At 27.6% G+C, this 19,795-nt stretch overlaps 1 protein-coding gene across 4 annotated transcripts in view; it reads left to right on the top strand.

The window, feature by feature from the left end:
• LOC127283176 (14-3-3 protein zeta) overlaps positions 1-19,795 on the top strand; it is a 32,928-nt gene that overhangs the window by 180 nt on the left and 12,953 nt on the right. The window contains exon 2 of one of the 4 annotated variants that reach the window (XM_051307883.1): positions 9,563-9,685. The exons of 2 other annotated variants lie outside the window; for them this stretch is intronic. The gene's annotated coding sequence lies outside the window, so the exon portion shown is untranslated. Of the gene's footprint in view, positions 1-9,562; positions 9,686-12,760; positions 13,005-19,795 lie in introns of those variants that run through there. One more of the 4 variants, XM_051307882.1, reaches the window with a different exon arrangement.

The following is a 19,795-nucleotide window of genomic DNA, read 5'->3' on the forward strand; positions in this document are numbered from 1 at the left end:
AAAAACACGTCAATTTCATTATTATATGTCTCGCCATTAATAAACTGTGTAAAAGTGCAAGTTCTCTTAAGCCGTGTGAACCCCGTAGCCCGTAGTCAGGCGATCCACGCCGATTGGCACTTTGTCACATCGGGGGTAAAAAAAAAGGAAGGAAATAGTAAATTTCACAATTCTCTTATTTAATTTAAATGACTCATTTGTCCTTTTATTGTTTTGAAAATATATTTTCTTAATGTGAAATACTGATTACAAGTGTTTAGTTATCAAATGATCAAAATGCGGGTTCGTCTGAAGATAGTCGCTTTTCATGATTATGACGCACGCGACGCTTAAGGGGGTGAGGGGAGTGTCTTGTCGCCATATTGTATATTTCGCCGGCGAAAAAATACACCTTAAACTTTTTTTTTTTTTTATTATTTATTTTCTTATATACACGTGAAAAAAAGAGGAACTACTTGTCAAATATAAATTTGTTATAATTGACAGTTTTGTGATTGAATTTGAATTAATGATAATTTAATTAAAAAGCTTATTTGCGTTGATAAAATAGAAAAAAAAACATATCCATTTTTACATACATTTATATCCATATAAGGCGAGCAGAAATGGGAGATCGTAGGCCGGCGCAGATTCATTTTTCTGTTCTCTCCTTCAGGTTGATCACCCACGAAGATGAAAGAATCTTTTTTTAATCTGTGTTCTCTCTTTTTGATTTACTTTTTATTTTATATATCGCACTTTGATTAAAAAAAAAAGGTATATCGATTCTCTTAACTATTTACAAAAAAAATCAACTTTTTGTAAATCGATATTTTATAAATAAATTTATTTTTTTAAATTTGATTTCAAAAAATTATTTTCATTTCCGCTTTCTCAAGTATAAATTGAGAAAAAGTTGAATATTTTACGAATGTTTTTTTTAAATTATACACTTAAAAAAAATTTATTTGATTCAAATATTTTATTACTTGATTAGTATCAAATAAATATTTATTTGTTTCTATTAATTATTATTTGCGAGATGGTATTTATTTCAAATACAGAAATTATTGGTTCAAATACAATTTATTTAGTTTAAATAATAATTATTTGGTTCAAGTAAATATTTATTTGATTATAGTCAAGTAATCGAGTATTTGAATCAAATAAATTTTTTTTCAGTGTATATTCTTCAAATTAGTTGGAATTAATTAATTTATTTTTAATTTAATTTTGATTGAATTTGTAATTTTTTTTTGTTACTTCATTTTTTTATTTTAATTAGGCCATACGATTTAGATTGAAAATGTTTAGTTTTTTTTTTTGGGGGTCGTCTTTTTGGAAAAAGGCAAATTTCAAGACTTTATGATTAAAGTGTAAAGGTCATTGACTGCGTGGGTTTATAGAAAGTCAGATATGTATAAATTTGTTACTCACATTTTTCTAATATTCTTCATGTTAAATTTCAAATCATTTTTGGATTTTAGTTTTGGATTTAATTTAAAAAAAAAATAATTTTCAAATACAAAAAATTATTTTAAAAATGTGATTTAATTTATTATTTACAATTTCGATGGCGTTTTTTTTTATTTCTATTTTATTATTATTATTATTATTATTATTATTATTCCGGAGGTTGTGCATTAGATTCATGATATCATCTCACCTAACATGAATAATATATGACGTGAATTTCTTTTCACTAGAAAAATCCTTTCTGAAATTTTTATTCACATCCTATTGTCAAAAAAAAAAAACAATTTCGTTTTTATGAAATTTTTACACGTTCAGAAAATTGTTTTTTTTTATTAAACAAAAAAATTTGTAAATTGATAGGGAAAAAATATTTAACTATATAAAAAATATTTATTTTTGATTTAAAAAAAAAATTGCTTTGAATCAAGGAAATTTTTCTTTGAAATAAATAACATAAAGCATTGACCTCATTTCTTTAAATCAAGCACATTTTTTTTCTGGGTGTATACTTCCTCTCTGAATTATGTAGTTAAAAATAACTAATTGTCTTTGCTGACTTTTTACTATTTTAATTAGTAAAAAATAACTAATTACGATTTTTTAGAAAAAAATTTGTCCAAAAAATTAAAAAGAAATCAAGTTTGACTAATTGATAATGATTTTATAATTAATAAAATTTTTCACACTGAAAAAAAACAATTTATTTGATTCAAATACTCGATTACTTGACTATTATCAAAGAAATATTTACTTGAACCAAATAATTTTTATTTGAATTAAATAAATTTAACCAATAATTTCTGTATTTAAAACATTTAATTGACTCAAATAATAATTATTTGATTGAAATAAATAATTATTTGATTCAAATGAATATTTATTTGATAATAATCAAGTAATCGAGTATTTAAATCAAATAAATTTTTTTTTTCTAGTTAGAAAGTGAATTTTTTTTTTTTTTTATTATATAAAGATATAAAAGAAATCTATTTATTGAAATTTTACTTCGTCACTGGGAAATTTTGTATTGAAATATAAAAAAAAAAATTGTGTGGGAGAGTTGCGTCCTTGCGAGTAGAAGGTTCTAGAATAAGGAGGCGTTTAAGGTATTCCATAAGGCGTTGATTCCAACATGCGCAAATTAATGTAATCAATTATATGAGGACATTTTTAACACGTGTTTTTTCTCCCCTCATTTTTTGTTAATGAGAATATTTTTCAAAATTTCCAACTATTTCACATCTAAAATGAATTTTTATATATAGAAAATTCTTATCAGTTAATTATATTTTGATTATATCCATTAAAATTATCGTGTAAGACGAAAATATTTAGAACATTCTTTATGTGGAAGTAAAGAAAATCGGGTTCGCGTTCTTTCCAAGGTCGTGTAGTTCATTGGTTTATATATATATATATACACCTATACGTTTACATATAGTCGAAGAAGGTTCTTATCCTGTCGACCCTGCATTCTTCTATCCCACGCTAATTAAGCGTTAGCCATTCATTTTTCACGCCCAACGATCGCTAAACTGACCGCTTATAACCCCAGAATATTGTTTGCTTTTCAGTAGCGCATACTTTATATTGTGCTCTAATTAATATATAAATATTGTAACGCCGAGGAGTTAATGTCGATATAGAAATTTATGTATTTTTTTTTTCAATTTAATGGAGTTTATTAATAAAATCAAAATGATTAAAAAAATCTCTTATGAAAAAAAAGTCGTACAAAAATTAGTTCATTTTTAAATTAAAATGTTTATCAATTTTGTTTTTAAAACCTTTGAATCAATAAATAATTTACATTTAGATGAAGATTTTTTACTACGATTTTTTCGTATAAAGTTTTTTTTTTTTTGATTTTATTATCGATTCCTGAACAAAGGAATTCATGTCATCAGAATTTTGAAATATAGATGTTGGCACTATTTCCTTATCTTCACTCAATTTCCATGCAAGAAATATTGATCATTCTGTGAGTAACAGAATTTTATATTAACATTTCTAGTCATTGAATGTTAAATCACTAAATAAAAATTTAGTTCCTCATTGAATAATTTGATTCTTTCAACCAAATATTTTGTTAACTTTAATTTGGTTAATTTAGACGTAGATGAAGTTTTTTACGATTAAATTGGTAAACATTTTAACTAATTCAGATTTAGAGAGCTAAATAAAAATATAGAAAAAAAATGAAAGTTTGATTTTAATATTTCAATACAAATAATGTGTAGTAATGTTTCATTCTACCCTCTGTATTTAATGAAATGGACTTGACAACACACTTCATGGTTATAAATTTTCATTTAAGATATTTTAATGAAATTTATACGTATAACATATATTGGCATTTATTTAATTGCATTCATGTTATTAATTTACAGATACATTTCCCTATGTCGAATGATACGAAATATTGATAAAATTATTTTATTTATATATTGAATTTTAAAATTAAACAAACTTCCCTTTTTTCTCTATTTATTTTATACTTTTATTTTTATTCTATTGATTATAATATTATTTTAAAGTAATAAAAATAATTCCCACTCTAATATTAAAGATTATAATATCAGAGTTGGAAAAAAGTCACTGAAAATTCATATAATCTTTGCTATAACAGCTTTTTAACAACTTTTGTAAATGACTTTTAGAAAGAGGGAAAAAGTTGGTACAACTTCTTTTTTAGAATTAACAGGAAATTTAAATTCATATTTAATTTTTTTTTTTTTTTATTTTCGATGAGAGAAAATGTTTTCCTTCTAGTCCTAGAGAGCGAATTGACCTCGACAAAGAATTGGATGACATAATAAACGAAGTTACATTTCCACTTCAAATTATTTATTTCCAGAGACGTTTTTTCATGAATTAAGAACTAATTTTGAAATTGTTAAACTGTCCGAATTTTTTTATTATATAATTTATAAATAAATTCTTGTTTTTGATTAAAGAAAAAATTAAATAAAAATTTTACTTCTATGAATAGGGAAAAAAATATTTTAAATTTGAAAACACTGGAGTCTGTGTGTACATAAAGTACCTTGTGATAAAAATTATTGAGTTTAAAGAAACGTAATTTTAAAATGTTTAACACGTGGTTGCTATTTCTGATACCTATTTTCACGTATATCTCAATTGACGCACATGACTTATTGTTAGATATGATAAAGCTATAAGTACCACTGTACACGTCACATGTTACAACTACCTTCTTCTGTAAAACCATCTATATATCTCTTCAATTAAACATGTATGCATAAACATATTTACCCCTAACTGATTTTGTTCTATTTAATTTTATATACTTTAATTTTCCTTCGCAAACTTTTTATTTCTAATTTACTGACTTAAATATTATCCGTTTCATCGAAAAAAAAGATCAATTATTAAATTTATTTAGAAATTTCCCAAAAATCTGAAACTGATTTATTCTCTCTTGGGAATAATGTAGAATTTGGTCGAACACATATGGTGTGTAACATGTACCATATATGTACTGAGTATGTGTTTGCGATCAATACAAAGAAACATTACTGACGAAGGTGGCGAATGTATGTAAGCTATGAGGTTGGCATCAGTAGCTATTCCAAGCCGAGTGACGCATTATTCTGTACTTTATGCGTATGTGCGTTCACATGCAAACTTTCGCATCGTCAAATAACCTACATGAAGTCACTTGACTCCTTTTACTAACCACTATGTCTAAGAAACAAAGAGGAAGAAACCAATTTTTATTCTCTCTAATAATTACTTACCAAATTCACCAGTTCTGCTTCCCAGAAACCCAGGTATATTGATCCTGAAAACAAAATTTCTATACGTTAGAAAGCCATATTGTTTTGTTTCACAATTTTTTTCATTTAATAACTACAAAGAAAAAAAAAACTGATTTTCTACTGTTTTTTTTATGACACAAAAGAAAATTTGCTATTTTTCTTTTATTCCTTTTTTTTCTTTTATCTTCCTTTTATTCTTGTTTTTAATCATTTCTCTTTTAATCTGAGTAAAAGTTTTCTTCTCATAATACTTTTATTATACTTTTAATTAATGTAAATTGTTCAAAAGGGAATTAGACAATTTTCTAACTCTGTTAATTACTTATCCCCTTTAATATTTCCCCAATGGGGTATTAAAGAAAATCCCTGACTGAAATTACGCGTATCAATATTCTATATTTACTAGATATAACGTTAACACATTTTTTTTTTTTTTTTTTGGTGATAAATTAATAATGACTTGTAGTTTCTGTTACGACAAAACTCGCAGTATCGTGATAACCCCCATAACAGTCATATAACTGATGTTCGTTGAGGATTTGTCGCGAGATTTATTATTCAGAGGTCCGGCGCCTCCATTTATTTACCTCGTTTTTCCCCCACATATACGTTGCCAAAGATAGCAAATGTTACGGATGCAAATAATTTTGTCACGTATATAACATATTTTGAAAATAGTTTTAATAAAAAATGGAAATCCTTTTTTGTACCTATGATTAATTCTAATTTAATTAAATTTATCAGTAAAAAGTAGATTTAGATACTAAATTCCAACATCAGTAAAATCTCACACTAAAGGTTGGAATAATTCTGGGCTAATAGGTTGAAGTATTCAACACGGTGAATTATGTTCTTATATATTTTATATCATTATATTTTCTATATAAATTATAAATTATTTTATTGAGTGTTAAAAAAGTACCATGGATTTGCGGGAGTTATTAATCTCATGGGAATATGTAGATTGTTTTGAATGTAAATAACAATTTAACCAATAAACGTTATTAGTAAGGTTAACTAACTAAATGTTATCTGTTACAATAATTATTAGTTGTTAGTACTAACAACAGTGTTCCCCTTACTAATAAAATGGTAACTTATGGTAACTTTTTACTATTATAAATGGTATCCCTGTCTATCGAATTAGCAGCAAAGGACCCCGCACTTTTTACATTCAAAATGGCTTTCAGCCAAATCTTTTGAAACTCTGTAGTTTTGTAGTTTAAGGCTTCCTGAACAAAAATTCCTTATGCCAAAATTCAATCCTATGAGTAGTTTTTTAGCTACAGCACTTTAAAGTTAAAAAATAATAACGTAAAAATAATGTATTTATGAATGTTTTCTTTTTCACAAATGAATCAAAATCAGTTAATCGGGGGTTTTCGGGGTCGCTGAGTACGAATCTGTGCTCAGAATTTCGGAATACAAAATAGCGCATCCAATATGGCGGACGCGCTTTCGAAAAATAACTTGAATTCACCTCAAAATGAATTCGAGTGATTTTTCGAAAGCGCGTCCGCCATTTTGAATTCCGAAATTCTGAGCACAGATTCGTACTCAGCGACCCTGAAAACCCCCGATTAACAGATTTTGATTCATTTGTGAAAAAGAAAACATTCATAAATACATTAATTTTACGAATTTTAAGCAAAAATTCTAAAAGCTGTTTCTTGGAACAGAATTATTCTAAATGTTGACTTATTAGTACATTGCCTCTTCTATAATATTATTCAATTCGGCTTTTCACAATAATCTCATTCACGTTTACAACAGCTGCACGATAACGTGTATTTCGTAGATGTAATTGGAATTTCAGACCTTTATTAAATTTTGAGCATTTCCTGTCAGTCAGATGTTTGATTATTTAGGGGTTGATTGGTGCGATATAGTTGAAAAGCAATTCAAGATATTAGTCAGTTTGTTTCGAGGTTGGGGGGGGGGGGGGCGTGAATGGCGTAGGTTGTAGTAAACGTAGTATTACTGTTGGTCTCTCTTAGATTAGGTAACAGACACGAGAATAGTATGTTTATCGTTTCAGTAGTAACAGCCTGACCTTGAGGTTACGTAGTGCACACTCTGTGATCTTGGAGACAAGAGTATTCAGTACTCGGGTCGTCGCTCGCAAGGATTCACAATAACTGTTAAATATTTTCCAAAATATTAGCAAATTCAAACGTTCTTTTCAAATTTTATTTTTCTTTTACATAATGTTTGAAAAGAAACCAACCTTATAAAAAAAAATAAATCTTTGGCAATATATTGACATTTAATTGTCATTTTCAAGTTAATCAAAATGTCAATATTGTTTGTCGAAAATTGCCCTTAAATTGGTTCTTAGAGTAACGTAGTTTTCCACCTGCATAGGTTGAAGCCAATAATGAAAGTTAAGTGCAAAGCAAAGTAATAAAGACGCCAATGAAGTTTAATTTTCTTTTATAATCGACATCCAAAAAGAAGTGATGTTAATTAATGCTTCTAATTTTTTTTTGAAGTATTGCTGATAGTTTTCCGTCAAACATATAATATTTAATTTTTCCTATAAAATGTATATATTTTTTATCACCCTCGGCTTAATGGTTTCGAATTTTTTTTTTTCCTTAATGGCACATTGCAAGCATCCAGTATATACTAATTGATGCTTTGAAAGCCTTTCTCTTTTTCCCTATCAACAATTTGATTCACAATTCTATTCTTGACTCATGTACTAAAGGCTCAAGAGTGGTGTGTGCCCCCCCCCCCTTTTTTTTGTACTCATAAACTCAAGAATAATACCACCTGTAGCGTTTCAAACACAAAGACTTACAAATGCTATTCTTGTGCACTGTTCAAAGTAATTCCCTTTTATTCTTTGTGAAAAATAATCCTAAACCGTTTCATTTTTCAAGACTAAATAAAATAATTTTTACATTTATCTTTGTTGTAAAATTTTTAAAAAAAATTGCTTTAAATGATTTACTGCCTTTTAAAAAACATGGAATATTCATTTTTGATGAAACATTTTTCTTTATCAAGGTTGTTTTTTTGAAATGAAAAATTTTAATAGTCTATGAAATATGCAAAGGTATTTAATTTTTTTTTTTCGCAAATACAAAGGCTTAAAAAAATGATTTAATTTCAAAAGAAAATTACTTGTCGGTTATGCGCATAAGAAAATTATATATTAGCTACAAGTTTTTTCTATAGGTATAGGGGAAGAGAGAGTCATCTTTGAGAGTTGCTAGGGTAAAGGCAAGGCACTTTTAGTAAAGGCTAGAGACACACTTAATGACTCGATCACGAGTTCCTGTACGAGAGAACTTCTCCTTGTTTGCCTACGGTGAAGCTTTAAGCGCTATACATACCTGGGCGTCTAGACCCATTTCCCCAAAGAAACTATGCATAGCGCTACATCTACAGACAAAGTCGATATTGTCGAGTCCCGCATGTATAACTTTATTCTCGTGCAACTAAATCGAGACAGTATTGTAAATAAATTTATATGTATATACCGGATCTAATGTATCGCGTGTGGCAAATCTCTTATTTGTATAAACGTATCGATTTATACCATTTTCCTGATCTTTCGTGAATTGAAATTTTAGAAATTTTTTGCCTAAGCTTTTTCAGTTTTTCAAAAACAACTTTCTATATTAGTTTGAAATTCATAATGTTGTGAAGTGAAACATAATTTACATATAATGGAGTTGAAAAGTTAGTTATGACAATAAATATTCGCTCCGGCAATATTGAAATAACAGTAGTTGGTTATTTGACTTAGAACATTTGCACTATATCGAAGCATAATAATTGAATAAAGAAGAGCTTAGAGAGTTGTTGTTCTCTTTTTGAAATTATAAGAACGAAATTGTTAACTATTGAATTTTTAAAATTAGAATAAAATAATAATTAGAAACCATCAGAAAAGTAATTAAAAGTTATCCCCTACAAGGTTTGATTCCATCATGCATGGCTATATTGTTTGCTTTTGAACAAAGCGTTATCCATTGCACTGGAAATGCACCGTTGAATCTATAAAGTTTCTAGAATTACGTAAAAGGGCCATTTTTATGTCGATATATATATTTTTTTTCAATAATTTATATTTATTTCTCTGGGCACTTGTTAAACAAGATAGTTTGATATCAAGAGCATTGAAAAAATGTGGATGATTTTAAAATTTATAAGATGATAAATTCTTTGTTTCCTTTGTCCTACAACTTCTCTATAAAGTTTTGTTTGTAACGTCCTAATTTCGCATCTTATCTTGAAAACACACAATATATAATGCTTTTCAAGCGAAACTCTTGACATATGTAATTTTAAACTTTTTCTCATTTTTGTTACAGGTGAGCTGGCATCACGATATAAATATTGAGTACATATATTGAGAATATTTGTGCTCTAAAAACTCGATTATTGATTCTCGATCAGCAGTGTGGTCACATTTGAATAGAGCCCCTATTGTACAGGTAGACAAAATTTTACATATATGTCTCTTTTTTTTATTGACAATTACTAGATTCTATCAAATAATGGTATTTTAAAAATTGTGAAAATCTTTTTGATAATTTGAATATTTTTATTGGTGAAGAAAAACAATTATTTTTTGATATAGGAAAAATGTAAGATTAATGTTCTTAACTTTAATTATAGTTGGTTGAAGTAATAAATTCGTAACCAGAATATAGGGTTCCCTTTTTATCGATAGAAAAGTGGGATGAAGGGTGAAACTCGATGGTTTTTGAAGGAGATGATCAACAAATGTTTTTTTCTTAGCGAGGGGTGAATTCAGATCCCATTTCTCTAACTCGGAAGTAGATATTCGATTAAGTTGTTTGGGCCTTTTCAACAATGAACTGCGTAAAATGGTGGACAGGGGCGGGTCGGTTGCAGGGGTTGCGCGCGCCTTCGCAGATCAATATTTCATTTTCAACCTTGCCAACTCCCGTTTATTCTCTAGTGTTCTGTTTCTTGCAATTGTAAATCCTTTTAATTACACCTTACTCTTTCTTTTCCCATATCTCTCTCACATAACTCATTAGCTCTTTCCCATAGGATCAATTAGTCTCTAATGTCTATAGCCTTTCTCAATGTACATTTTTCTTCATTCCATACTTTATCTCAGTAAAAATAAAAAATTTTCTTTAAAATCAAAAACCGCTTTAAAAATTCTTTCTAAATACAAGAAAATGTCATGACTTAAATCTATCAATCATTTATGTGACTGTAATTCAAGAATATTGGATCGAAATGCCTCTCGTGATTTTTCCCCATTTTCTCAAGAAAAATTCTATATAGATAAGAATATGTTTGCAGTAAATTATAGATACTGTTTTGAAATCTTAAAAAGAAAAGAAAGAATCATAAATAATTGTTATATTATTGATCCCTTTTGTATTATCCCTTGCTATTCATCAGTCTTTGAATGGAAGTGAGTTTGATTTACCCTTGGCATCCTTTTCAAGTCAGTGAAGATGGGATGCTATTTTTGCGAATACTTTTTTTCCGCCACTTGAAACCGTCATCTCCTAACATGATACTAAACTGTTGAAGGGTTTGTTGAGAGTACTTTACACCTAAGTACATCCACTTTGGAAGCGCATGTGCATATTGAAATCGAGCTTCTCAAATATATTGAAATGTTCATCTACCCCAAGCATATATACAACCCTAAGCTAACTATTTGACGCGTATATAAGCATGGGATTTTATACACACATTGTATTTAGTGATAAGGCGTGAACGTTAATTTCAATTTGGGAAACGTTAACTAATTTTACAAATTTTCTAAAGAAATAAAAACGAATATACTTGTTTATCTATATATTTTAAATAAAGTATATAAGTTTTGCAAATTGGCAATTTTTTTCCTTTCTTTTCATTTTCATTGGAAACCTGAGATTTTTTCCAATAAAATATTTAAAGATAAAAGTGGGACAACAAAGGGTATTCGAGAAAATATAAAAAACAGGATAAAAAATTGGTTTTTTTTACATCTTCTCGCAAAATCATTGTTGTTCCACTTTTATCTTTATATATTTTATTGGAAAAAATCTCAGCTTTCCAATGAAAAAAAAAAAAATGTAAAAAAAATTACCCAATTGGGTCAAAACTAAAAAGATAATCTTAATTTTGCAAAAATAGATGCAATTTTGAGAACTTGTACCAATTTGTCTACAGTTGCGTATACACAATTCCAAATTAGTTAAAAATAATGTTGCTAATATTAATTTTTTATGTAATTTACACTACGAGCTTCATTATGATGAAGGATGCTGTTAATATTTTTAACGATTATTTCTTATACATATATAACTAAAAAGGGCTGCAATGCACAGTTCGGTTCCTTTGATGCCAGATTATGAGGAAGTTGTGTTTTTCTCGCGAGTGTTTGTTCTTAATGCAATTTAGAACCTGTTGGAATTAAATACTTTCTACATCGTTTTATGTTTGAATGATATAGCAAGGAAAGTTATCATTAAATATAAGATTCCATCGGAAATTTGTATTCAGGAATGCAATAATGAAAATAATTGTAGCGTGTTAATAATTAAGGTTATAGTTCAGAATGAGGTAAACGATTTAAAAAAAAAAACAGTAATAAACTAAAAAATAGCACTAAAAAACGATGCTCCTAATGATGTAAAATATTGATTTTGTTGAACTTTTTCAATATAAAAGTTTGCTTCAATCTTTTCTAGATACTTGGATTATTAATTAGAAAAAAAAATCGTAAATATTGTGTATTTTATATTTTCTATCAAAGATTTATGAAATTCTTTGCCATGACAGACTTCCATGTATCTCATTTATTTAGGTTCCTTGGAATGATTTATATAACCTCATTGGAAAACATGTCGAAAGCTTGAAAGAAACATTGATCGGTATAAGTCAAAGACTTATTTTTTTTTTTTAAATCACAAGTTTTTTCTGAAAGATTATATTTCGCGAGATGAGAAAATAAGTGGTTGAAAAATTGCATAATTATTAAAAATTGAGGAAAGAGTCAATTTTTTTCTCATCTGAATGAAATCATGAGTTGATTAAATCTGAAGTTATCTGCTTCTCTTGCGGTACGTGATCGAAGTCTTGGAATGTCAGTGATTTTTGGTCTCGGTCCACTCTTAAGAAGTGAACGATTAAGAGGAGGAAGGATGAAATTGTGGCGCGACATAAATTGGTCACGATTTTCCATAACGAGGATCCAAGAGGCAGAAGCCTCTTGATGAGGGAGTTAATTTTCACACGAAGGTGGAGGTGACGCGATGATGAGCAAGAGAGGGAGGAGAAGACGTTGTAACGGAAAAAAAGGAGAGAGAGAAAAGAAGAGACAGAAGAAGGTTAGTCGCCACGACACGGCATGTCGTGTCCCGGCCCCGGGACGGCTGCCCCACCCAAGTTCGTCGGCGGCCATGCCGGGTAACGATCAATACTTCGGCTACAAGACGAGTAACAGCGAAGATGAACGAGACATCTCGAAAATTACCGAACCCTAGCACGAGGTGATCCGAGTCCTCATCAGATACAGCGTTGCCGGCTCAGTCGTTGTGCGGGAGTGGTCACTGAGGGATGTGTGTTGTTGTAATTGAGTGACTGAGAACCGGCGTAGTTTTTCGCATTATACACAGTTCGTTCACTGTTCTCCACCCTCCCTTTCAATTAATTACAGACTGAAACTAGTCAAGTTATATTGTTTTTCCCTAAATAAAATAAGCGCGTGAAAAATACAAGTTCGTTCGCGTGTATATTATTTAAGTATTTATTGTACAAAAGACTTTTAAAACATAGGTAGGTGAAAATTCATTGACGCCTTCGCCTTGGTATTTGACCCCTCCATCCGCTTTCAACTGTACCAACGTCCTCACATTTCCTCTCCCTCTTTTCCTTTTTTCTTTTCTCAGGTCAGTTTTACCTGGCTTTTAGGCTTTTCTTTTTTTTCCAACAAGAACTGACCTGAGTTATTTTCCCTTTACTATATTACAATATATACCCTGTGTGCCCTTTTGAAATGTGGCCCTTTATTGATCTCTGCGGTACTTCTGCGTCGCAAAAAGACCGGATCTGCATTGACGTGGCGCTTCTTTGCCTCGATGACATTTTTTTTCAATGTATTAGTCAATGGTAAAGAATGCATTCAAGTATCTTAGGAATTTATCAGTTTGGCCATTAAGAAAAAAAAAAAAAAAGTGAAGTTGGTGGTGGTGATGATAATGTACTGCGGCTTTTGGCCATAACCTCAAAGGACGAGTCGACTTGGCGACCTACGCGACGCCTCGTTATCTTCAATGAAAGCTTCCTCATCTTGCTTTCAACTTATCTATCTTGTAACCCCTTCTCTCAAGAGATTCAACATATATCATGAACTGCGACTCACGATTATGCAAAGCCTCATGACAACCTGTCTCTCTTATACTGATCATAGTCTCGAGGATTAAGAGGGACTGTGACAAAACATTTTCAAAACTGGATTCTTATCATAGATTTCCCCTCGGAAAGAAAATAAATCTTTAAGAGGTAGAACAGTTAGGTATTTTCTTAAAAATTACTTTTTTTTGAGGAAATGATTTTAGTAATGAAAATTAATGCCTTGACAAAGATTTGGTTTGGAATGTCAAAGAAAAGGTGCCAAAGACATGTGCTTGGGGATCCAAATGGATTTTGGTGGTAGTAGTAGTGGTAGTAGTAGTAGGCATTGGAATTTGGAATAGGCTACTCTTTATGGATTAGTCTGAATAGTCCGTGACCGTGTGCGTAAAGCGCAGCTGCAGACGATCGTAATAATTCATTACCCACCATTTGCAAATTGTCGGAAATTGGGCAGTACAGCGCTCTTAACGAATATTAAAGCTTCTCACTGAATACTCAAATGCCTTAATGACTATGTTTCCTGAAAGCAAGGATATACACTGCATATCGGATTTTACTTTTCCCATAATCAATGACACGATCATAATAGCAGAAATCACATGGAAATTTTGAATCTAATTGAATTCTGTATCTTTCTTCACTATTATTATGTGTTCTTTATTATTATTAATCTATATTACTGTTGTTCAATTGCAAAAACCTAGTAAAGTTATTTACGTTAATTTTACAAGAGAAACATTTTTTCGAAAATATATTTTACAACTTTAAACAGTTGATAACAATATTTTCAAAAAAAGATTTTCTCCTGTAAAATTAATCTAAATAAGTTTACTAGGTTCTAAAATTTGGCAACAGTTTTGACGAATTTAAATTACTTTTGACTATAAATTCTCGACTAGATTTTGTTGAATCAATAATTTTTATGTTCCTGGCAACAATGTTGAATTGATAGAATATTTTTAATAATAGTATATACTTTATTTATAGTGCTATTGACACCTTCTTAACTGTTTGTAATAATAGAATATCTATTTTAAAATTACTAGAATTACCAAAAGGCGTTAAAATCATTAATACAACAAAATGTGCTACAGAATGTATTTTTATTATTATTATTATTTAGACCGTAGAGGGCCTTTTTATGATTTTATGCTTTTTGGTAGAAATCTCATTATTCCACAACCAAGGAAATTTTTTACTCCAAAACCAAATTTGAATAAAAATAAAAATCTTTTGTACTATTTCCATCGTTACTAATACTATCGTACACTATTTTATTATTATTATTATTATTATTAATAATAGACCTTAATTAATCGTAATTTAATGTGAAAGTCATAAATTAATATAATACTCTCGTGAATGCTCCTCAATATTTTATATGATAAAATTCAACTGAGAGGAACCGGATTTCAAGGACTCGGCAGGTGTGCCTTTGAATGAAATGCATTCACTCCTCTATATACATTTTGATGTATTCAATTATACTTTTCGTTGACCAAAATGCTGAGTTGAAAAAAAAAAAATGGTTTCGAGTCATCTCCAAATTTAAGGTCCACTCTCTCTCTCTCTCTCTATTCTTAGGCCTGACATTTTTCTCCTCTAATTTTAGACTCGTCGTGAAATATCTGGAAGTCTTTTAAATATATCATTTGGAATAGAAAAATTGATTAAAATTTTTTTTCTTTTGAGTCACCAAATGTGATGAGAGAGGGTGGTTTCGCTGTTTTTTTTTTTATAAAAATAAAAGAAACTGACGGAAATCCGGTTGTACTTTTCAGATGAATTTATAAAAAATTAACTGTTACGGACTTAGAAAATATATCTTTGTGTATGTCAGAAAGGTTTAAAATAAACTTTTTAGGTTGGTAGTCGTATGTCTGTCTCGTAATTTATATTTTACTGTCTCATAAATACATCATTCGTGAAATACATTCTGATCAATGTCAGGAATTTTTTTTTTTTTTTTTGTAAAAATCGAATGCGCATTTTTTAAAATTGAATTTTGTATTATTTGAATTCAAATATTTTCATCACCAATTTGTTATTTATTTTGTTTAAAAAAGTAATTATCAAAGATAAATTTTTAAAATAATTGTATAATAAAATGATGTTGCAACAAATCCAAATCTGGAACGTCCTTCTGGTGAAGCTCGAGGTCTCGCTTTTCAAGTATCGATCGAACTTTTGCCGCGGAGCTTTCTTTGTGAACACGCAAAAATCCCATAAAACCCCGTGCTTTCTACTAATACCAATAAAGTTACTGCACTTGGCATTCGAATAAATTGACCCTTTCAGTCGACCTCTCGTTTCAAATAAATCGAACGTTTTTTAATTAAATAACGAATTCACTAATTGAATTCAATTTATCAATATATTGTGTTTAATTGTATTTTAATATTTTAAAAATTTCAAAATCTAATATTCATTTCGTTTAGAATTTTTGAGTTGAAAAAATTTGAGATTACATATATTAAAAAGCGTTTTTGATAAATTAGTTTGTAATTAAAAACGAATTTTCTTTAAATTCCTGTTAATTTTTTATAAATTTTTTTTAATACAAAATTTTATTTTAAATTTCTGTAAAAATAATAAATTTTTATTCAGAAATATAGTAATATAATAATAATAATAATAATAATAATAATAATAATAATAATAATAATAAAAATAATTTTTATTATATTAAAAAAGAAAAATAATTATTTCTTTTATTGAAAGATTGAATTTTTTAATTAATTACTTTAAGAAGAGAAATTTTTCTGTGACAAAATGTGAATTCTGGTATTTCTACGTTTCAACTGGCAACGCTGTTAAGGTATTGGTCACTTAAAGCCAGGTGATCGCGTGTGATTAAATATAGGACATTGTAGAGAATGTTACGATTAATATTTCCACCCTCAGACTCCATCATTTATTTTTTTTTTTTTTCCTTTTATACAATCCCTCATCACTTTTCTCTTTCTTGTAACATTAATCTTGCACTCAAAAATAATTGTATATTTTTTAGAAAATTTCTTTAATATATAATTTTTTTTTCAAATTTAATTTAGAAAAAAAAAATTTTTTTTCGAAAAATTGAATTATGGAATTTAATTTCAAAAGACACTTGAAACTTGAATCGAGTGACACATCGTAAAATCATTACGTGTATAATCGATGAACAACTGAAAGCAACACTTTCACTTGGGGGAAAATGAATCGAAGAATGTTAATTGCGGTTTTTTTTTAAACTAAAAACATGGTCCACTTTTTATTAGAATTAAAATACATCTTCCAATATTTGTTTTTGAGAAGATAAAATTTAATTTTTAATATCACACCTTTTAACATGACCGGGGAAAAAATTAATTACATAAAACAATAGCCTAAACAAAATTTCGAAAGTACTCGTCATACAATCAGTGCTAAAACTGATAAATGTATCTATATAGAGATAAAAATCATAAATTTTTACAATCATTTACGAGAGCACCACTAGAGATATAATAGAAATTTGTGACACCTTATCAATGATGGAACAATCGCGGAATACAGAATACCAAAATTTGTAAAAATTATTGCGTATAACAATAATTATTATAATTTATAATAATTATTATTTAGATTTTATTTTGTCATAAAAAATGAACAGATTAAATCGTTATAGAAAATAATGATCGAAAGTTGAATATTTTTTTTAAATATTTATAAATTTTTTTATTCATATATTGAAAAAAAATTATTTAAAAAAAAATTCTGAAATCTGGCAACATTGGATAGACTATATTATTATCAGATAACTTTGCAATGGAAGAATATGATGCACCAATCACATGTTTCTTATCTTCAATGTGTTTCATGTCGATACAAATCTGTTCTAAGACATTTCGTCATATCAAATTTTAAATGAAAAATGATAAAAAAAAAAAGAATTATGATCAATAAATTCAAAGTATTATAATCAATAAAAAGAAAAAATAATATTAAACAAATATTTAAATCCTTAAGTAAGGAACATAATTGAGAAATTTTTTAAATATTTAATAATTTTTTTTTAATAAATACTAGTAAAGTTTAAAAAAAATTTATGTGTACAAGGATAATAAATTGTAAATTAAAAAAAAAACTTGATGACCATGAAGAGAAATAGGAAAAGAAAATATTTTAAAATACTAATTTTTCTTTGTATTATATTAATTTTCTTTTCTTTGTTAATTAGTTATCAGAATTTGTACTTATTTTCTTAATGATTTTAATTTATATTGAATTCTATATTTTATTCTATTTATAGAAAAAATTGTGAAAATATATTCTCAAGTTATTTTCCTCATTCTCTTCGTGAAAATACAACATTTCTGAAACTAGCCGTAATTTATAATTATCTCAATTTTAGGTCAGTAAGCATATTATCTTTCTTTTCTAAAGTATGTTAATTTATTCATTTTTATCAAGATTATAGAATTGCATAACTTTTTTTTTTATCATTATTATAAGAATGCTATAAAATTTAAAAAATTCTCGGATATTATGGATTTTGCTTTTTTGAATTGTAAATGTTAAAAGTGAAATTTAATTCATTTTAAAAATTTTAATCGTGAATGTAAATTATTATACAATTTTTTTTTTTAACGAATAATACGTATATTACAGTTTTTATATTTTTCTTTTACTGCAATTTGTTTAATTCAAATAAATATTTATTTGATCTAAATAAACGTTTGATTTAGTTTATAATATAATAAAATAATAATTTTTTCGAATGAAGAAAGAATTTAAATCAAATAAATTTTTAGTTGATTCAAATAAATTTTTTTCTGAGTATATAAACTGCTCAGTGGTTAATATTGAATGCAGGTACAGAGAAATATTCACGTAAACAATTTACAATTCGTCAAAGCTCTCAATTGAAATTAACTCGATACTACTCATGTGATTATTATTTTGTTTTTCAATTGCTCTCAAAAGGCGTTCCAATAATAATCTAATAATTTAATTATTTAAAAAAATTGAAAATTTCAATAATATTTAAATTTGTAATAAACAATTATATAAAACAGAGATCCATTTTCTTTTAAAATTAAAAATTAAATAATAAATGTTAATTTTAATATAATATTATTGCAAATCGAGATATAAAAAAAAATTTATCACGTTAGAAAACAGAGATGAGAAAATATTGTCGTTTATTGTTTGTTTAAAAGGATTGAAAATCGCAATGTGCAATCGATTTTAGTTTCTTTTCAAGGGCATTCTAGTATATAGTTTGACACTTGGAAAAATATTTTTCCATTATTTTTATATCGATATTTCATTTTCGATAGAATCTGTTCAATATGATTTTTTTTTTTATGAATATTTAGATTGAAATTGTATTTTTATTGAATATTTTTTTTCATGCTCTTATTGGTTGATACCGGATAGATATTGTATAATTAAAAATAAAAAAAAAAAAAAATGCCTTTACTCAGCGAACCAAATAATTTTGTTTATAGTGATCAGCTTTTTTTTCCTGAGTGAGATAATACACAATATTGAGAGTCTCTGGGGCGAACCAATGTTCTTACCCACTTGATAGAACAGAAGTTTAAATTGAACTTCTGTTCTGTACCATTCTCTCAATATTTGTGTATACACGAATATATACATTTCCAAAGTAGGTACGTGTCTCTTCATGTGGAAGACAATCGCGTATGCACTTGTTCAAACTTCTCTAATTATCGATATAAAATTTCCAACTGCGTATATTAATTTAATAATTTTTATTTTCGGGGAAACACTATATATATTATATAAAATAAAATTTTATTTTCTCAAAATATTTTATATTATATTAATGTTATAATTTATTATAACTTTAAACTAAAATTACTAAATTTGATTATTAATTATTAATTATTAATTACTAATTCAGGTTGAACATGCGGGCTTTTCAATATTATATTATGGGATTTTCGTCAGACTAATCCTTTAGCTTAAAATGTCTTACAGATTCTGAGTTATAAATACATTTTATAATTATTGCTTCAGCTTAAAATGTTAATTTTGTTTCCTATAATAAATCGCGATATTCCATCATCACAAGAAAAAAAATCGTTTTTTATTAAAAATTTTGTATAATTATAGGTATCTTAGGTAAGAGGGAAATTAATATGTAAAAATCCAAAGAGATGTACATGGAGAGAAATAATAAAGATAATTAAAAATTATAGGTATCTTAGGAAACCTCGAGG

This window comes from Leptopilina boulardi, unplaced genomic scaffold (assembly GCF_019393585.1).
Source record: "Leptopilina boulardi isolate dan_hultmark-lab unplaced genomic scaffold, ZJU_Lbou_2.1 LbouV2_31, whole genome shotgun sequence".
In the NCBI taxonomy this organism is placed as follows: domain Eukaryota; kingdom Metazoa; phylum Arthropoda; class Insecta; order Hymenoptera; family Figitidae; genus Leptopilina; species Leptopilina boulardi.